Source organism: Polyodon spathula, chromosome 22, assembly GCF_017654505.1.
Source record: "Polyodon spathula isolate WHYD16114869_AA chromosome 22, ASM1765450v1, whole genome shotgun sequence".
Classification (NCBI taxonomy): domain Eukaryota; kingdom Metazoa; phylum Chordata; class Actinopteri; order Acipenseriformes; family Polyodontidae; genus Polyodon; species Polyodon spathula.
The window spans coordinates 2,759,508-2,780,832 of NC_054555.1; the positions used below are offsets into that span (position 1 = coordinate 2,759,508).

At 36.7% G+C, this 21,325-nt stretch overlaps 1 protein-coding gene and 1 long non-coding RNA gene across 3 annotated transcripts in view; one reads left to right on the forward strand and one right to left on the reverse strand.

Annotated features, from left to right (window-relative positions):
* Window positions 1–3,021, reverse strand: part of LOC121297395 (catenin alpha-1) — a 64,293-nt gene extending 61,272 nt beyond the window's left edge. Inside the window, exon 1 of the mRNA XM_041223710.1 lies at window positions 2,662–3,021. The gene's annotated coding sequence lies outside the window, so the exon portion shown is untranslated. The remainder of the gene's footprint in view (window positions 1–2,661) is intronic.
* LOC121297398 lies at window positions 24–11,178 on the forward strand. 2 transcript variants are annotated; one of them, XR_005947163.1, is made up of 3 exons: window positions 24–2,186; window positions 3,699–3,804; window positions 9,367–11,178. It is a non-coding gene; the product is annotated as an uncharacterized LOC121297398 (long non-coding RNA). The 2 variants fall into 2 exon arrangements; XR_005947162.1 differs by having other exon boundaries at window positions 9,955–11,178.
* The last annotated feature ends 10,147 nt before the right edge of the window (window positions 11,179–21,325 follow it).

Sequence of the window (21,325 nt, forward strand, 5' to 3'; positions counted from 1 at the left end):
TGCAAGAAAACATGAATGTTATACTCCAGTAAAAGTACAGAGAAGCATCTGGTGACTAAACCACTGTCTGCAATTTGGCACCAAAATCAATGGCGATTGTAAACTAAGTTAAAGTTGTATGCAAAGACAGATGGCGGACCCAGCTGTAACTGGACAGCATTAGAGACTACATCTACAAAATCTTAAATGTCATGGATGAATTTAACTGCGATTGATGTAGTGGTAGCCTAAACATTAATTTAAAACAACAAAAAAGATAGAACACACAAGTCAAGGATCATTAATCTTGGTCTGCTGTACTGCAACAACTTTACAAAATTATTCCAACATTGGATTGTATCTGGGTCAATTAAAAACAACCCGAAGTCATGCAGACACACCTTTTTGCTAGCGCCTACATCAAAGCACAGAAGGCTGTAGCTGAAAAACTAGCCTGAGTTACCATAAAACACAGGAATCATTATATAGCTTGTTTATAGCCTTTTACAGGGTGGTAAATTAAAAACCACACCCTCCATTTAAATTTTTTTTTTTTTTTTTAATTTACCCAGCTTTTTGGCAAGTAAACTGCTAGTAATCTAGCCAAAACCAAGAGCATGTTAATATCTTTCAAATTCCAAAAGAACCTCTTTGGCACAAGCAAGCAGTGGGAAACTGCAACAGCTGCGTTAGATTGTATTAACTGCTCACAGACACAGCTATGAGAGTCTACAGAAAGTATGAGCAACAGCAACATTTGTCCTTTAACAAGTCTGTGTTGGACGACAGTACGAACAGCCAAAACTCTGACTCTTCAGCAGCTTAAAAGCAAGAGTGGCAATGACAGGATGAAAGAAAAAAACAAGTTCAAATCAAAACAGCTTGGAAAACTACTTTTAGCCCTATAACAAATCCAGCTGATCCTTAAAATGTTTCACCAGCTTTAAAATGTAAAGCAAGACCCCACCGATCTCTAGCTAAGCATCTCTTAAATCTCTAGATTTAAGAGATGCTTTTGGTTCCTACAGCATAGCCAAAAAACACATCATGTGCGCTCTTAAATAAAACGAACACCCTAGAAGCAAGGTCTATACACACTCAGTGCAAATATCGTATGTGCTTAATTAATCAGAAATTATAAACCTACTGTATTGTTCAAGTAACAGATTGATTCTACATAATACTCTGACAAGCTGTAATACATCAATGCTCAGGCATAGGGTACAGCACAATATTGTTTTTAATGCTCATCTGTATCGATTAGCCATCAAGTATGGTTCACCAAGGTCACTCCCTCCCTGGGGGTGCTCTGAGTGTTAGGGAACCAGGCAGAAGGACATAACCAACTGTGTCCGCTGAACATCCAGACACAGTGGAGATCAGTTATCAGAAGGACTCAAAAAGAAAATAAATCCACATTCTAGGTGAAAGAAAAGCCTCAGTCCGCTGACCTGAATTCCTGGTCAGTCCACAAATACCAAATAATTTTGGGGATAAGGGATCAACCCAGTGTTTTTACAACCAACTAAAAGGGTTTACATAGTCTACTATGCAGAACTTTAAATACAAATCTATTGCTAAACCAAAAAAAAAAAAAAAGAGTCACAAAATGTAGATCCTATTTCTGAGACTCAAATAAAATGCAACTTTTAATCTAAGAAATCAAAACAAGCACAATTTAATTCGTGAAATTAGTAGCGATATTTCGGGATCTCCCATGTACCTAATCTGTGACTGACAAGTGCCTCTGCAGAATACAAAGTTATCATTACGATTCAGAAACTGTATGTCGACCCAAATGCTTCCTAGGCTTGAATCAATTTGATCGAAACAGACTACACGGCAAAAGCATTTGTATGCAGACCATACAGCCCAAGTGGGACTGAAGACACACCGAGTCCTTGTCACAGTAAAGCTGTTTGCTTTCCTTACTTAGCCAAAGTAAGAACCACACCTTATGGTGTCGGTATACTGTACAGAACTGCTGGGTGATCACCAAAAATATGTTGCCAAAGTGTTGTGCATGTGCTGACCATATAACAATGATAAAAAGTAGCGAGGCTTAAATTAACTTACTAGGCCATATTATTACTGCTTGCTTCTCATCTATTCTGTATTTTTATTTGTTTTTTTTGTTTTTTTTCGCGGTGGTTCTCACGCTAGTAATATTTCAGGAATTAAGAAATACGACAGACGGCTAAACTAAGGTAAGGATCAGCGTTATTGACTAACGCATTTAAACTTATATGGGAAGCTATTTAAGAGATGCCTCGCTTGAGATTCACCACAATAATGAATGTACATAATGTAAGATGTAGCTAAACCGAATCCCCACCCAGTTTTAAAATGCGTAACGTTAAACAACCTAAAAGACAAGTTTTGAGCAATAATGACGATCATTACAGCCAACATACAAAGTTATAAACTTTTCAATCGCTCTCTTTTTCAGTCAGTTGTGCAACACCTACACAGAACTGATATAGTAAACACATTTCGCAGCGTTTTTTTTTTTTTTTTTCTTTTCTAAACGAGTTCAAAATGAAAACACGCCGAACCATCCAAAACATTCAACATGGATGAACATTCACCAAGCTTGATCACTTCCTGTAATGTTTTGAAAACAAAAGACATCACAAACTGTAATTTTATTGCAGGGATGATACTAACACCACATACACTTACCTCAAAACACAGCCCGAGCTACCTTGCTGTTAATTCAAAACTCAAAGGAGAAAAAAAAACAACAATGTTGAGATTTTCCTTAAAAGTTTGGCAATCTGTTTCGGTAGCCGTCCTCTGTAACTCCGACTTCTTACACAGCTCCAAACTTCCAACTCAGAGAGGAAATGGGATCAGAATAGCTGTTACCCTCCCTCCCCTTTTTTTTTATCCAACAACCCCTGCCCAAAATAAAATACCACAACAACGATGGAAACTTATCAAACTAAACCTGTTAGGAACTAAGGGCAGACTACAACTTGTTCTGTTGCTCTCTTTGAGAAATATGCCTTTATTGTTTGTTTGTCCTGCTTGTTCGCGTGTGTGTGCGGAGGGAGGCTCGGCTCTTTCCTGGAATAGCGAGCAAACAGGCTGTGACTCTGCGAGGACAATGAAAAACCGCACCCGGTATCAGGTATACGAGAGGTGGAGCTTACATGCGCGATTCCTCCCATATATCGCAACTCGTCATTAACGGGATGACCATGTATGGAGAAGAAGGATTATCGAATACCTGTTTGCTTTGTTTGCGCATTACCAAAAAAAACACGCATGTTCTTTGTTGCATTATACGCACAGCGCAAAGTGCTACCGGAGGTCATAACGAAACGTAGGCTTCAGTATGCATATCAGGATTATTCCCTAAAGCTAAATTAACATTGAAATGAGCAAAGCTAAATTAACAAAACAGTACACATGTTGCTGTCACTCTTCTTCTTCTTCTTCTTCTTCTTCTTCTTCTTCTTCTTCTTCTTCTTCTTCTTCTTCTTAATTTCACTTTTTTCACTTTAAGTTTTATCACAATTCTCGGTAATTGACGATGTTCTCGCTAAGATTTCACTGCAATTTCCCAGAATTCTACCACTCTAGACGACTTATTTATGTATTTATTTATTTATTTATTCACAGAGAAATGTTTTGGGATTAAAACCGGGATTTTTAGATCCCTCAAACCAAAACAAAACCTCAGACAGATCATTTCTGTTTCTCCCCTCTGCCAGGTCACTGATTAATCAGCGGCAACACACCTGCATTTTCCCACCAGAAATCACCTGGCCTTAGGCCTGCCATGTTACAGCACGCATGGACAGTTATTGCGTACAGTAGGTAAGTATTATTGCATTGACAGAAACCGAGGCATTTATTGTGTCATTTTGGCAGCGATGACGTCTCTAAGTTTCTCAAGAGTACATGTCATTTTTTAAAATATAGTTTTAAGTCTGACTTTTTTGTTTGTTTATTAGGAGCAGCCTTCCATAATAACAAAATATAGGGCATCATCTCCCCAGATACTGACTTTCTGGACTTATGTTGAATAATGCTGAGCCCAGATATGACTCGGGTGTTTAAAAAAAGTATAGATAGATTTAGTAAAGTTTAACCTCAAAACGATATGGCTTAATTCATGTCCAGGAATATCAGATCATAATATATTCTAGAAATAGGAAACAGTCATAATGGACTGTGGTTGAACATGGCCAGACATGAGGAATCAGGTCTCTGTGACTCAGCAGGGATCTGGTGGGCAGACTGAACAGCTGAGACGCAATGCTGTTAATGTGGGTAGATTATTTTCAGGAAGAGGTGGTCTGGGGAATTCTCTGCATATCATCCACTGTACTCCTCCCTGCTACTGGTTGGGATTCTGGGATTATGTCACTAAAGGGTGGAGCCACAAACAGCACAATCCTCCTTGATAAGAGGGAAACCCGTACTGAGACCCTGACACCCTTTTGCACAGCACAGCCTGAAGCCCTGTACTGAGACCCTGACACCCCTTTGCACAGCACAGCCTGAAGCCCCGTACTGAGACGCTGACACCCCAGTGAACAGTACAGTCTGAAGGCATATTCAGGGTCAGACAAGCCTGTTTCTATATATCTTAATAAATGTGCATTATTTTACAGTGGCATGTTGTAATAGCAAAAATCATAATGCCCATATTCGTGAATTGTTAATAGATTTTCACTTTTTGACATACTCTTTTCTAAAATAGTCTGCGTACAAGCCAATGCACCTATCTTGTAAACATCAAACATACAACCAGTAGACACATATTTAAATATATTATAGGATACGGTAATAAAAAAACTAATGAGACCAATTTTACATTTCACAAAGACAGCTTGTTGTGAAGCAGCCTCGAATCGTACTGAAATCAGCAGTAAATTCTAGTTTATCTGAACCCTCTGAAGTTCAGTCTGTTATGAACTTCATTTTACCCAGTTGTGCCACTGAGTCAGCTGTTTCACGCTGAATAGATTCTCTCGATCACAGTGCTTTTAAATGGGAACTGAAACCAAATACATGCGCAGCTGTCAAGTTTCATATTAGAATATAAGAAAATAAGTTTGGGAACGGGAGAAAGCATTCAGCATATCAAGGCTGGTCCCTCGTTAGCACACCATTCTCCCCTACAAGGTGAGGAACTCTTTAAAAAGAACAGAATCTAGTCTTTTTAAATGTTCCCAGTGTTTTAGATCCTCCTACTTCAGCCGGTAGGCTATTCCAAGCATTTCTAACTCACTGTGTAAAAAGAAAGTGCCTCCTACCTTATGTTCTTACTTTTACTCAGCTTATTCCACTTATTCCCTCTTGTTCTTCACTCCTCTTAGCTGCTGTGTTGGCCAAACTATTTCCTTTGGGCACCTAAAGCAGAATGAGGACAACTGTTATAGTAGGGATCTTTTGAACAGGGATCCACAAACCCAGGAGATACAATATCCTCATGAATGCAATAGAAAACCCGTACTGAGGGTGGAGAGGGCATTTGCTATTCAAACAAGCAAAGGTATTCAGAGCATACGGATCAAGTGTCCAGTTATATAAGTGAAAAAAACTGGTTCATAAGGTTATGTTACAGAATCTCCCATCCCTTCCCTGGATTAATGAGGCCATTCAACTGTACACATTATATGAAGAAACCATAGACAGAAATGAACAGGTCTGAAGCCTATTCGGCATGTTAGAGGAAATTCAGAGTGATTTTAAACTGGCGCAACAACATGAAAAGTTCACGACTGTAAATAACGTATCTTAGATGTCGCGAAGCTACAAGAACATGTTCTGCGTAAAGTTCACAGTGTGGGTTCAGCTTCTTGGTATCATCCGGTTTGTTTTGTTGTTAATACACCCGGATAGGCAACATACACACTGCAAATCCATGCCTTACCTTCAACCACACTGCCTTAATCATGAAATTGAAGAATTAAACCCCTAACCAGCTTGTAAATACTTGATCATGTACAATAATTATACCAATTAAAACCCTGAAAGTGAAAGGCATCACAGGAACAGAGATGTCTTCCATTTCCCCGGAGAGGAACCGTTCATAGGGACTGAGTGACTAAATTGTTTGTGAATATGACCCATAGTCGACATGTGGATCATAAATTATTTTGACGGACTTTTATTTATGGAAATACAGAATCAATTCAATAATTAAGGACATGGTTGTTGGAACTAGGTCATGACTGGATTAAATTCAGCCACCATGAGCTGAGATCGCCTGAGGGTCAGTTATTAATAATGAATATAGTTGGGATTACATGCTCTCTCACCCATGAGGCTCATAGTGTGGCTATGTGTTTCTGTGTAACACTCACAGCAGTGACTGAGTCAGGCAGTTTGCTGTTCTCCATTCCGTACACAATATTCTATCTTCCAAAATGAATCCTGGAATGAAAACCATTCTATCTTCAAAAATGCACTACTTAATATAGCTGCAGACAATAATTGGAAATTAATTTCAAACATAATCTACAAATATATATATATATATATATATATATATATATATATATATATATATATATATATATATATATATACACACACACACACACACCTGTGATAAGAAATTAGATTAAAATGTACGATATGTTTAACATTAAGAAGAAAAGTCAGCAGTATTTTCAATGATCAGTCTTGGTAAAGGAAAGCCGCACATGTGCTACAGATACCATTTCCTGGAGTCATTGTTAGATTAACATTGTTAAAGATCCATTGTTAAATGCTCCAGTAAAATGTTGATTCCTTGCTTTCTGGCTAAAACCTAATTTTAAAAGTTCACATCTTCACGTTCTGGAGTGTGGAGATGTGCTTTGATATGTGGATATGGCAATATGTTCCTTCAGTCAAGAGCGAACTGGAAACTCATTACAGCAAGCATGACCAGCATCTCACAAAGTATTGAAGAAATAGATTAAAACACATCTTGTAGCAAGATAACCAACCACCCAACAACTTTCAGAAAGAAGCTGATGTATATAATTCCATTCTCCTTCCTTCTCAAAACCATGACCATCTCATCTTATTGTTACCAGAGCCACATTTTCAGTCTTTTCATTCACTGTTCTGTAGGTCAGACAACCTGCAGTCAGGACAACACAATAAAGACACTGAATGAACATTAGAAAATAGCAATGGGTAGTGTTAAAATTGTTTTCATCAGAGCCTCATGACATTATTATTATTATTATTATTATTATTATTATTGTTAATGCAAGGGTTTAGACGTTAAATCTGACACTTATCTGGAGGTATTAGCTGCTGTACATCTAGCAGTGTCTCTTAGGTAAACTGTTGTTAGAAGTGTTTTTAGCGAGGGCTGCTGGTAGATGGATTCATTGTTTCAATAGTGTTTGTTTTTTTTCAATTATGTAATTAGCATTTCATAATCATTTATTCACAAATATAAATATGTCTACTTTGCATTATTAATGGTGAGCAATGTAATTCATTAAAGTATGTTATGTGTTTAGAATATAATCAGTGACTTCCCATCTGCCCTAAATTTTTCACAAGTCTGCAGAAGAAACCCTAATAATTTCCATAAAGAAATAATATTGGAATTAGCACAACTTCATACGGATTTGTGCAAACCAAGGCTTTTAATTCCATTGTCTTCTCTCTGATTAGAATCAGGAAAATGACAGACCCTTTCGCTTTGTTGAAATTCTTTTGGCATTTGTCTAACTTTAAAACTACAGTAAGTCTTGTACTAGTATGTTTCTTATGCTTGGGATTTTTAAAGCTATGGATCAACAGGATGCATAGCAGAGAGCAGGACTAACAGGCATGGATGCACAGTCAGGTTATATCTCAGAAGCTAATGAGCAAACAGCACCTTCGAAAGTTATCAAGTCAAGTTCTAAAGTAGATTATTAGCAATGTCTGCCGAAGGCTGTCTGGGAAAACAAATTGTCTCAGCTGCTGTCTGACCCTTCTTGCTCTCTCAATCAAATCATTAACAAGCTGCTTTTCTGCCAGCAAAGACCTATGCAAACCCATCCATCCATTATCTGTAACCACTTAATCCTTTTTTATGATTACTTTCTGGAAGTCCTTCACAACTTGTAGAAGGTTCCCACTTCTGGAATCCATCGTCTGCGTTATGCCCCTAAGGGCCATTCTAAAGGGCTGATCTGAAACTCATCATTAAAGAGGCTACATCCTGCTACTTTGAAATCTGGAAATCAGTACGTGACCAGCCTTCCGGACATGTGACTGGTGCGCCAATATGTCATCCTTGTTTGGATAGCTGTAATTATCAGCTATTGAGGTTCTCTTCCATTGAAGTGACTGTGGCTGTCATTTTAAAGGAACCCACCAGAATTGTAAGTTCTTCTCTGTCTGTTATGCAGAGCAATACTGAAATAGACATGCAATATTAAGATTTATTTATAGCCTGAAGCTGTTTTATGAATGTTGAACATAGAAATATAGCAGAAAAAAAAAAAAAAAACTGTTTCACTTTACCATTCTTTAAGCCTCTTAGTGCCTAGACAATGAAATACAGTAGCTAGAAGTTGATTCTAGCAAGTAATGCAATTCTTAATCATGGAAATTCAGTACAATCCAATATGCGAACTGTCAGATACGAATATAGCCTGTTTCACAATTAAACATTGTTCATTCAACTTGACAAATACAGTGTTGCTAATGCAGAGGATTAATCATTTGCTCTATTTCAGTAGATTGTGACCTGAGCACAATTACTATATCTGTAACAGTTAACACTAACACTGTACAGTTATATAGTTTTTGTAGCAAGTTAATCAAGAATGTTTTGCATTTGTTTGTGTTGCTTTATCAATATTCGGCACTGCGGAAGACCCATTTCTAAAAGGAGAAGATCAGAAGGTGATATTGCATAATGACTTCAGGACCTAACACTAATGTATTCTCCATCCTATAAAAAGTTTATCACAGTAAAGTTACACATGCCATTTTCAGTAATAATGGTTTCACCTGCTTCAAGGTAAAGGATGTCTGCAAACTACCGTAATAGGTAAGGGAGGGGTGACAAATACCAAGATTATTGAGGTGGATTTCAAGAGTTCTGTGTCAGGTTATAGTCAGAGGATTTCACAAACCTTAGGCAAGTTCATATTCTGGGGTATGCAGTATTGTTCATTGCTTGTTTTGTGCCATCTCTTTTTTATGTGGGAGAGAAAGCAGAATAAAGAAATTAATAGCCTTTTTTCTCTAAAAAGTAAAAAAAAAAAAATAGAAACCACTTGAAAGTTTGTGTTTTACGTTATTTGTGCTGAAGCGTATAGGAAACCTTCCTATTAGTCTTGTTCTCACAACAACCGTCTGTAAAAGCCCTCTAACACACAGTACCCTCCCCATGGAATACCAGTGTAACCTGATGATTTATTGCAGGAGACCTTTGGCAAGAACAGAACAAATTGTACAAAACCCAAGATTTAGAAACTCTTCAGGAGCACAGTGATTGGTACCTGCCCAAAGTGGTCTTACCAAACACCAGCTCTGAAGATGGATGTAATAATGATGTGGATGTGTACAAGATGAGTCTGGGAGTTGCAGCAGAGATGTGTTCGATCTGGGGAAGTAACCTCAATTACATAAAATGGCAGGTTTTTGGCTGATGACAGCCTTTCTTGTAAAAAAAAAAAAAAAAAAGATAGCAGAGCTCTCAGCCCCATTTGTCTCCTAGTCCATTGTAACCCAATTTGATCTCACTTCTCACTGTCAGAATCAGGCTAACTTCAGAAAACAGAACTCCCCACTTCACTTTAAGTTTCATTAAGTCAGCTACAGGGCAGCTGCAGTTTCTCAGAATTGCCTGCTGGTGTTCTAAAATGCCCTACAATACATATTCCCCCATTCTCTTCAGTTTAGTGTCTAATACCAGTGTGTCTCCTCATAGACGCTTCCCAGATAGAAGTCATTCCCTCACCACTGTTGCACGGTGAGACAAACTAACCGCAGTTTATTTTCCTCCCCAAGCCTGCTGGAACGCAAAGGTCAATTCACGCTCCCGCCGGGTCCCTGGACAAGACTGGAAACTTGGCAGGGCCGGGATTCTAACCAGCTCCTGATGGCATGAATTACACTGCACTTCAGTCGTGCTCATTCTGAATGGGCAACCAGAGATCAATCACATTGCTTTTTTAAGTGGAAACTGAAAATAACTTGTGTCATATTTATTTGGTGTTTCTTCTTTTTCTAAAACATTTAATTAGCCATGGGGTCTGTGCTTATACCTTTTAAGTATGTAGCCACTGTTATAAATAGAACTGTGAGAAAGACGGAAAGTGACGCATAGCCAGGTGACTTTCCCAAAGTGAGTGGCTCAGTTAGTCAAGCCCGGACTGGAACTGCAAAATGAAATCCCACCTGTTAACCAGAGTCACCCAACCTCCACTCTTCGTTCAAAACACTAAACATGAATTGCTGTATGGTTGCATCTGCTGTATTCCCATATATGATGACCTTTTAAAGTAAGATGTTATAATTAAATAGGACTTACCTAGGTACAGTGTGTTTGGAATGGTATGATCTGGTCCCTGTTTAAAAGCAATATCTACAAAGTGAAATGCTATGCAGTGGCTGAAAAAATACATGAGTATATAGAACACATGTAATAAATTTAATTCAAAATCAATACGTCTGCATTGATAGATGCTCTTATAGACCCTCTGCATCATGATTATGGATATATGATTTCACTTTGCACCCATAAAGTGGGGTTCAGCATTGTTTTTGAGGAGCTAAAAATGTCCAATTTAAAAATCAGTTCTGTGGAACTTACCAAATTACTGAAACCCTGGAAAATCTGTACTTTTGAGGGAAGCTGGAACATCCTGGATATCCATTACAGTGATTTAGGAGTGGAGGGAACTGCTAGAAGTCTGAGCACTGCAAAGAGGTTAAACAGATGCACCTTTCAGAATTTAGAGCAGACGTTATAAAGGCAAAAGGACAAGAATGGGAGCAGTGCCAATATGCAAGCAGGTGGAACTGTAACGCTGAACCATTTACACTGAATAAACAAGGCAGTAAGTGCTTATGTGGCAGTCATTAGTCATTTAAGGCTAGGATTTGGATAATGAAATAATATGAAACGACTTGATAATATCTTACAACAATAGCATTGTAATTATTGCATCCATAAGTATAACAATCAATGGGTGTATATTTTAGAAATACTAAAATAAACCATGTAAATTCAGTGGCAAACTAATATTTTGTTTTGGTTTTTTGTGGTTATTGTTTGTAGTGTCTGACTAAAGAAACACAGCACCCTCTTGTGATTCACTGTAGGCTAAACTATGAAATAATGTAATACACAGGTACCAAACAGGAAACGCATTTTTGCATCAAATTGCACACTATTGTAAAACACAGCAGCTCAAACATGATGAAAGCTGTGCTGTTCTTTTCAATATTATGGCACAACCTTTCACCCCTGGCCATTTGGCAATTACCGCAAAACACAGAAAGCTAATCAGCATGAATCTTGCTCAGGTGTTACAATAAGGTGCAATGTATTATATAATCCACAAGCACTGCATGAAAATTAAAAACGAGAACAGAGTTATGACAATGGCTGGCTGGCACACCTCTTCAATAACAAGTTATCAGGGAAGTGCATTCTGGTTATATTGGATAAAAAGCTATAACATATTTTAAACCCTTTTCACACAAGGGTATGCTGATAACTGCAGGATGTAGCTTGAATGTTTCTAGTTTTGTATGTGTTAGAGCAGGACTTCTCAAACTCTGTCCAGCGGACCCCCTGTGTCTGCTGGTTTTCTTCTTCAGTTAACTAATGTTTTTACTCCAAGGATCTGACCTAAATGCTTAAAATCTAAGTTTATTCTACAGAGAAAGAAGTGGTAACACTTTACATTAAGTGTCTCTAATTACTGTGTATTTAACTAGTAGTTACACAGTAAATACATGTGAACTTACATATAATTGCAATGCTATTATGCATACAATAGTTACAGTTTACTTAATGTGTAAATCTTTGTGCACCTTGTAAGTACACATTTTTACTGTTTTGTTTTTTTATTTTATTTTTATGTTTCAAGTATTTGATGCCAGCACATCGATCCAAATCTGTTATCAAAAAGAAGAATCCATTGAAGTGTTTGTCTGCAGTTTGTTCAGCAGCATTTCATCTGGCTGAGGCTGTGGGAAGCGACGGGAATTTGAGTGTCAGAGAGTCAGAAACACAACAGAATTCCTTTAAATCTCCCTCTGCAAGACTGCAGTCACACAAAATGCTGTTCCCTGTCAATATCTGCGTTTGTTCTACCATAATCAATATCCAGCATAACTTAGTTCCATTGTTTATACAGGGTAATTACCTCAATTACCACATAGCAGGCCCCTGTGGTGCAGTTTAATCACATTTATAATTAAGACATGAACAATTAAAGCAAAGAGACATTCTTTATAATTGGATAAGTAACCTATAGTCTCCATTATGCACTGTTGAAAGGAGTGATTATTTCCCTTAATGATGCTGAAGTAAAGCAAGGACTCAGAATTTGTAGATAGATCGATCGATAGATAGATAGATAGATAGATAGATAGATAGATAGATAGATCGATCGATCAATCTAAACATGTGTTAAACATACAATGTATGGGTTGCTAAAGAATGTTGTCTGCCTTCTTGCCTTCCTGCTGCCCAGCTGTCTAATACATTATATTCACAAATCTTTAACATAGTGTGCTGCAATGTTTACATGCATCTTTCTGTTCAGTGTCTGCTGTGTGTTATCACAGAAAAGAAGCATTTCAATAGCCCTAATTGCGACACTCTGTGGCCTAACATTATAACAGCATTACAGCTTTGCAAAATGCTTGGATTTCAGTTGAGGTAATCACAGTGAGTTTCGAAAAAATGCTTAAATGATGCCTATTTTAATTCACATAAAAGCACACGTTTGCTTATTACAGTCCATGCTGTTCTACTGTATTTTTGATTTTTAATAAAACCATTGTTTTTTGTTTTTTATATTTAAAAAGGCTTCTAAACTACTGCTTTATTTATGGGACACAAAGCAGGAGCAATACCTGAGTTACTGCTGCCAAGACCATGGGGTATCATGGTAGCAGTGCCTCATGGCTGGAAGCTTGTTTAAGGCTCCAGTAGAAATGGAATTTGCCCAGTGAGCTGTTTGAGGGGTGAGAGCTGCTGTCTCACCTGGGAGATCTCATGCTGGGAGATGTCAGCACTTGCGTTTCCTCCTCTGAGGCTTTTCATTTCATGTTTTCTCATTGCTTGCATTTTAAAGAGGCATGAGGGAAAACACCAGGTAATAAAAACGGAGCTGGAACCGATCAATGAAAATCTTATTTCATATAGAAAGCTTTGCAGAAGGGCAAACAGAAATGTTTCTGGATGACATGGTATCACAGCCTCTGATATGTGGGTGTGTCTGCTATCCACTCCCCACGTGATAATAGCCCTGACTTAGTTATATTTGAAATGTCATTTTGAAAAACGACATTGCGCTATCTGCGAGGCTTTCTTTGTATTCTCTGAAACTTTTCAGCAGGAGGCCTGACTCAGCTTTGTTTTGTCAGTCATCTTTTCTACAGGCAGCATTTCCATACATTTTCATTACTGATTGCTGTCACTGTAACCATTTTCTTATCTATAACTGGGTGCTGATGTTCATTAAGCATATTTAAAATCGCTTGTACCCCCCAGCCACTCAAGAAAGGACACAACATTATTTGGTTTAAAGCTTTTTGTTAAAAGTGTGTGATGTTTTGTTGGCAGGTAAACAGTGTAGATGTTAATCAGGGACCTGTCAGTTTGTAGTGAGTGCTCAATGAGAGCTAGGTTTTTGTTTCATTTATTTGTATTTTGAATAAAATTGCACATAAGCGCTAAAAATCTAAGTTTTTGTTTCTGGGTCACATTTTTAAAGGGGCACGAACCCAAATTACAGCAAGCCTGTTCACAATATATATATATATTATATATATATATATATATATATATATATATATATATATATATATATATATATATATATATATATATATATATATATATACACATATACACACACATATATATCAAATATATATACACACACACACACACTAGTGTATGTGTATGTATGTATATATATATATATATATATATATATATATATATATATATATATATATATATATATATATATATATAATTTTTACTGAGCCACTTGCTCTCCCAAAAACATGACCGCCTGTTGCGTTAACAATCTCAGCATGTGCTTATGGTTCATTCCCGTAACTAAATGTTTATTTCTATTAATATGGCGTGTCAGTCATGCTGAAAAGATTTTCAGAATCGTTGAGGCAATAGTGAGGAGCAGTGGGTCTGTCTGGAAAGGAGGGGGGTTGTTAGACCAGCCCTTGTGCTTGTAGCAGTGCCAGTGTGTAGAAATGAGTGCACAGCGTGTCTCAGAGGATCATCAAGGGGGAGACTGTGGGAATAGAAGTGGAACAGAACTGTTGGCTGGCTCGATTGAAGAATACATGCAAAGCACAAGCAGCCATAGCTTTTAGTGCTCTAAACTGCTCCAGATGGCTCTCAGTGTGCTCTCAGGAAGGGTGTATTTCAAAAGCTTGTCCTCATGTGTCTCCAAAAACGAATCAAGAAACCAGTGGAAACAAAGACAAATTTATTGAATCTAATCCTTAAAAAAAAAAAAAAAAAACATTATACAGTGCTCCACATATAAACCGCACCTTACATTGTAGTTCGTTCCTGTCCTACTAAAGGCACTGTGGCTTCAAAAGTCTGATTTTCTGCAGAGCTTGCTTTTGTGTGGTTTGTGATTATTAATATAATCTTGCCTAAGATGGTATGATTTATTTAATTTAAACTGCCTTGGCAGCACCAAAGCACAATAAGCCAATAATGTTCCTTATCAGTTAGGTTACTTAATGAAAAGCACAGGGAAGCACAGGAGTAATACAATGCTGAGCTGTAAAGAGAATAATAACTCAGACCAGTTCGTTCATTGGTTGGTTGGTTAACTGGGAATGTCTCCTGTCAGGGCTTACATTTAAAATTAGATGTTGCACCTAAAGCATTTGTGGATGCAGTAAACAGATCATATGAAATGCACAGTGTACTACAGGGCCCTGCTTGCCAATATAGGTTTAGCTGAAGGAAGAAGAAGGAAGCAGTAATGTCTGCATCCCAGTTCAGAACAAACCATTACCCACAATTTGAGTGGTTCTTAATACAATACGTCCTTACGTCCTTCAGTCTTATTGCTTGAGAAATGTGAGGTGAGAATCCAGCTGAGAGGGCAGATTTGATGAGAAATATATATATATATATATGTGTGTGTGTGTGTGTGTGTGTGTGTGTGTGTGTGTGTGTGTGTGTGTGTGTGTGTGTGTGTGTGTGTGTGTGTGTGTAAAATTCAATCCACTAGAGGGCACCAGAGATCTTTACTGTATTTCTCCACAGACTAAACTTTGCAACTTGACTCAGATTACATGGCCATCACATGAACATCACGGCCAGCAGGGAAGGCTTTCAGTGCAATGGAAATGCACCCTGTCTTTGCTATTGTCCTTAACAGCCATAGTTAACTGAAAACTTCTGACTTCAACACTGCACATTATAGCCTGCCTTCTCTATGCACTATAATTGCTCTTCTTTATTTAATGAGAGATAACAATCTACTGAAAATCTCCATGTCAAACATCTTGCTTGACAATTAGCCCCTGAACAACTTTTTCTATTTAGGGTACTTCAAACTTGTCATTAGAAGATGCCTGCTCATCACTAGCATTTTGATTATCCCTTGTTAAATAGTAGGAAGACAAACAATGCTGTAATTGTTTTAGCAGAGTCCTCCATTTTTTGATGCTGTTCAATTTTTTGGTTTTCTTTCCTCAGTAATACACTTGACCAGGGATACAGCCCTCTCTACATGTAGCTGGGGTCTTCAAACAACACTAAAAACATTACAGCTTTGTTTGTCTTCTTCTTGTTTAACCAGAGATAATCAAAATGTTAATAATGAGCATGTACATTCTCAAGACAAGTCTCCTTTTTTATTTTCAGCTCTTTATTTTGAACTTTCTAATAAAACATATTTCTGGTAAATAAAATCTGAAAGCATGACTGCTAGTGTTTGGTAAATGCCTGGTGTTTTTCTAACAACTTCCTGCCTTACAGCTCTAGTTTGCTCTAGTGGTTTAATTGTAATCTCAATTTGACTGCAGTTACTTTAGCAAAACTTTGACTAAAAATGAAGGTATTTGGTTTGGAACAAACTGGCCAAAGCTATTCTGATATACATGGGCAGCTATTCTTCACACAGCAGAAAAGTATTTAGACACATCTATATGTGTAATTACTGTCTAGGTTGAAGCTGGGTTTTTCATTTTGCTTTCTGAATGTAGACTGCTGTTTATACATATTATGTGTGTAGCAGCACTGGCTAAGAGAATACAAAGAACTGCTACACTGCAAACATTTGTAATGGGTTGTAAACATGTTAAACAGTGAAAGCTAGTTATGAGCTTGCATGCAGATTATTTTGTGCAGCTCTATACTTTACATCCACTCTCTTTGCAGATTCTGAATATCCTGGGTGTGTATAATGATCATCTATATATTTCCCCTTCTTTAGATTTCTTGAGCTTATTGATTTTTTTTGATGTCGTGCAATCTGCTTCTTATCCCACTGGCTATGCCATCTATTTCTTGAGCACCCATTCCTCCCAGCTTCAGTGTGGGCTCAGATTCTATTCTGTTCTTGTTCATTCTCTTCAGCATTTCCCCTTATTATAGTTATTGATCCCTCTGCATGACAGTCCAACTGCTGCAGGTTATCTGCCAAACAAAACACATTCAATAATGATAGCAGTGTGGCTTAGTAAAGAAAACAGACTGGTATGATGTTATCCAGATTCTATTCACAGTTTGTACAAAAAATAAAGCATGTTATTGGTATGCATACAGTATAGTACACCGTTTGCTCAATTAATTTGAGAAAAATTAATTTCTACAGAAGCACCCATAATCAAAATGGATTTCTACAGCAGCACACATAATCAAAATGAATTTCTACAACAGCACACATAATCAAAATGAGCACACATAATCAAAATGAATTTCTACAGCAGCACACATAATCAAAATGAATTTCTACAACAGCACACATAATCAAAATGAATTTCTACAGCAGCACACATAATCAAAATGAATTTCTACAACAGCACACATAATCAAAATGAATTTCTACAGCAGCACACATAATCAAAATGAATTTCTACAATAGCAAACATAATCGGGTTAATTTGTTTTGCAGACAGCTCAAATACATTTTGTACTAACACAAAGAAAAAAGACCATCAGATTTCTTAACACAGACATACATGTTATGTTGTGCAAAGGTCTTAGACACATTCAGAAGTTGCAATATATATCGATGTTATATATATATATATTATATATATATATATATATATATATATATATATATATATATATATATATATATATATCGATTTTATGAGCATCAACATGTTACTCAAAGTCTCCACTAGTGTTTTCCACTATTATAAGTAGTTTGATTAATACAGCTCTTTAATTCACATTCATCAAGATCTTCAAAGACATGTGATCACAACAACTCAAAGTAAACTATACTAATGTATTAGAACAAGATGTGTCATTTATATCCCTTCCAACATGAAAACCAATTTTTGGTCAGTAATCAGTGTTCAGTTCTGTATTGGTAGATGTGTTGGGCATGAATTTCCTGTTTCACCTCACTCATAGCTTGCTTATTAAAGCTTATTCAATATCTTGGTAACATTTCTTTCCTTTAAAGATTAAACCATATCTTGGTTTAACAGCAGTAACTCTACCTTATTTACAATGAGTAATTTACCACCTCATGCTTATGGCTCAGTGTGCTACAAAGACATCATAAATCAGGCAGCGTGTTACACATCTTTAGAGTTTGGGTGTTTGACACTGCAGCTTACAAGAGGTATTCCTATGCAAATGATTTGCTTGCCTTAGCAAATACTTCCAAAGTGCAAGCAATGCCACACAATACACTTCAAACAATGAATAAATAAAGAATGCTACATGTTCTTAGAATCTCACAGTTTTGCAACCTATTTGTGATACACTACAAGAATACAAAGTAGTGTCTCTGAGCTGGTGCAACACTAACAATCCTGGTTCTCGTCATATGCTTATATATGCTAAAAGTTAGGAGAGCCATTGTCAGAAGCCACAAATAACAAAACAATCTCATGCTGTTGCTGTAACTAGATGACTAGAAAGTGTATGATGGGGTCAATTTTGGTTCTGTTTTCACCACTAGCATGAAGAGGTCAGAGTGAGCCTGTGTCAATATCCTTCCAGCATGTCCACAAAACCTTGTCTCTCTTGTCAAGCCACATGCTTGATCTCTTATTGAGAATCACTACAGTTCAAAGTATATCCTGTTTTGAACTTGAAGGTTAGATGGGAAGAGCTTCGTGATGACAGGCTAATGTCAAAACTGCACGTACTCTTTTTGTTTATGTATATGCTCTTAGCACACTCTTAAACTCAGGGGAGACATTTAAAGGACAGAGATGTTTTATACTCCTGTAGTTGGTTTTGTTTGTGCACTGAGCATGCTATATGTCCACACAGCTTTTTAATAATCAAGAAAATCACACTGACTAATTTAATTTATAGTTTTAACAAATTAGAACAGCATTAGTACTCCTTTGATTTATTAAAATGATTAATAATGGATCGAGTGGTTGCAAGCCACTTTGGATCCCTGCTAATAGGCAGTCTGGGCGTTTCCAGTGCCTTTACAGGTTTAACAGCATTAATACCGTAATACAAGTATGGTTATCATATGTTTAGCCTTCAGGCTATAAAATGCAAAAAGCTAGAACGCCCATTGCTAAATCCTACAACATACAACATACAACATATCACTCTCTTAAGACTAAAATATAATTTCTATGCCTTATAGCAATGCATCCAATATAAACAAGATATAAATTCAAATATATGCTTACTTTCCAGTATATGGAAGTGTAGTGTAGCATAAATTGAAAAATAAGAACTGTCTTCAAAGGCAGACACCTCTAAAGACGACCAAACAGTAATTAGTTTTTCAGAGATCCTCAGAGCATGGACCATGTCAGTTTGCAAGATAAGCTCAGTGGTGGTGAATGGGGTCTTGCTCTGGGCATATATAGGATTTTGCCTCCATTAAATACATCAGGAGTCCCAATTAAATCTGATCATCAATCTGCCTTGACAATTCTTATCTTCTTGTAAATGATATATTCTAGAAGAATCCAGTCAACTCTTTTTGAAACTAATTGGAGTTATAAAAATATTCAAAATTAATTGGATATAACTCCTTTCTAAAATATTGGAACATGATCTCATAGTTCTCATTTATAACCCCTACTTTCTCTAAAAAGTGAGGTGAACCAAAGTTCACAGGAACCTTGCTATAATACAATACAATATGGTACAATTTTATATGTGTATTAAAAGAGATGCTGTTTTATGTATAACATCAACTTTTTGTGTAATAATATTAATCTGGGTCTACAATATAGTCCTTCTGAGCAGCATACCATATCACCATTTTAGATTAGTTTACTTTCATATACAGGTGTGTGTTAACATGATATTGGACAAAGACTGTAAGAGGTTATCATAAGCCTTTGAGTAAAAACCAGTAAGCATACAGTGGTCAGTTCAGTTATTTCCATTTAAATTTAAACTATAATGAACATGTTAAATATAATAGCCTTATTTAACTGTGCCATTCCTGGATTAAGCCTGACCTAGGTTTCAAAAAATTTGCCTGCACAAGCAGATTTCAGACACCCTATTTACTTGCCAAGGCTAGTGTTTTAATTAATATGAAACTCCACTGTAAGCTCTTTATCAAATTCACCGCATGAAGTCATTTTTGGTTCACAAAAATCATCCAAATTAAATTCGCTACCTGCCTGATAACAAGTGATTCTGTAGACAACTTTTCTTTAAATTAAATGCTTGCTTCGGCTGCCAAGTTTCTATGATAAAATGAAGAGAGTTAATTTTGCTCATTATAAAGGCCATGGATTCAAAACAGACAACCAGTAAATTTTGCTTTGACTGCCAAAAAGAACTTTCCAGATCTAGCACCGTTAGGTAAAGGCGGGGGCAACAAATCATTATTTTTCTTTAGTTAATCTACTGTATACTAAAGTTGCAAAATCTTAAATATTTTAAGCAGGGCTCCCATTTCTACATTCTCATTCCCATTGTCAGTGGGCAAACCTGAAATAAATCAAGCTGTTTCTATCAAAGAGCCAGACATCTCTGCAGCATACACCTTTCACTCAAAAAGTTGCTCGCACTTTGTACAAGGGAAGACAGGTTTTAGGGTCAGCCTGTGACACTAGAATGACTATGTATTTGTATTCGCTAAAGCAATTCAACATGATTTACAGCTTGTTTTGGAGTTAAAGCACTATCTAATCCTAATCCAAATAATAACTATCCTGATTTATTGTATCACAGGATTTCCTGATCTCATGTTTTATTTTTATTTAATATTGTTCTTAGTGATTTTCAATCAGTCTTCTAAAAGTTAACATTTGTAATCTCTATTCCTCTGCCTAATGAAAAGTGATTTGTGCACTCTGGATCCCAGGAAGTATCAGATACATGTACAGCAATATCCTCCCGACTGACCTCCTCCCTGCCTCTTTTATCATCTTGCACTTTTAACAGTAATAAATAAAATTGGTGGATGTATACTTCTCTTATACAGTAATGCCAGGAAGTATATGCCAATTTGCATGTCTGAAAACATTGTACAAACGACGGGCCAAGTTCATTTTCACCTTACAAATTCACTTCACAGTTATGTTTCCTGTGTGTTACTTTTTTTAATGTCTATATTAATAGATATGTGTTTTGGCCCCCAGGTGGAAGCCTTAGTTCTGTGGATTTGCATAAATTGAAAGGAATACATTAGTCCTCTTAGACACAGTTCTACTTTTGCAAATTACTGTTTTCAGTATAGGAGGCTGCAGAATTGAAAGCATAGAAACAAAACAAAAAATAATGAAGTTGGATGACTGAATATAGCTTTTGTTAGAGATAATACTACTACTACTACTACTACTATAATAATAATAATAATAATAATAATAATAATAATAATAATAATATTTAAACCTAATTTGTATTTTTGGTGGTTTATTTCCGCTCTCCATACTATAATTAAAACAAATATTGTACTGCAGGCAGTGTTTAGTGGAATGACAAAACACTTGTATGGCACTCCAATCTCCAGTCTGTTGC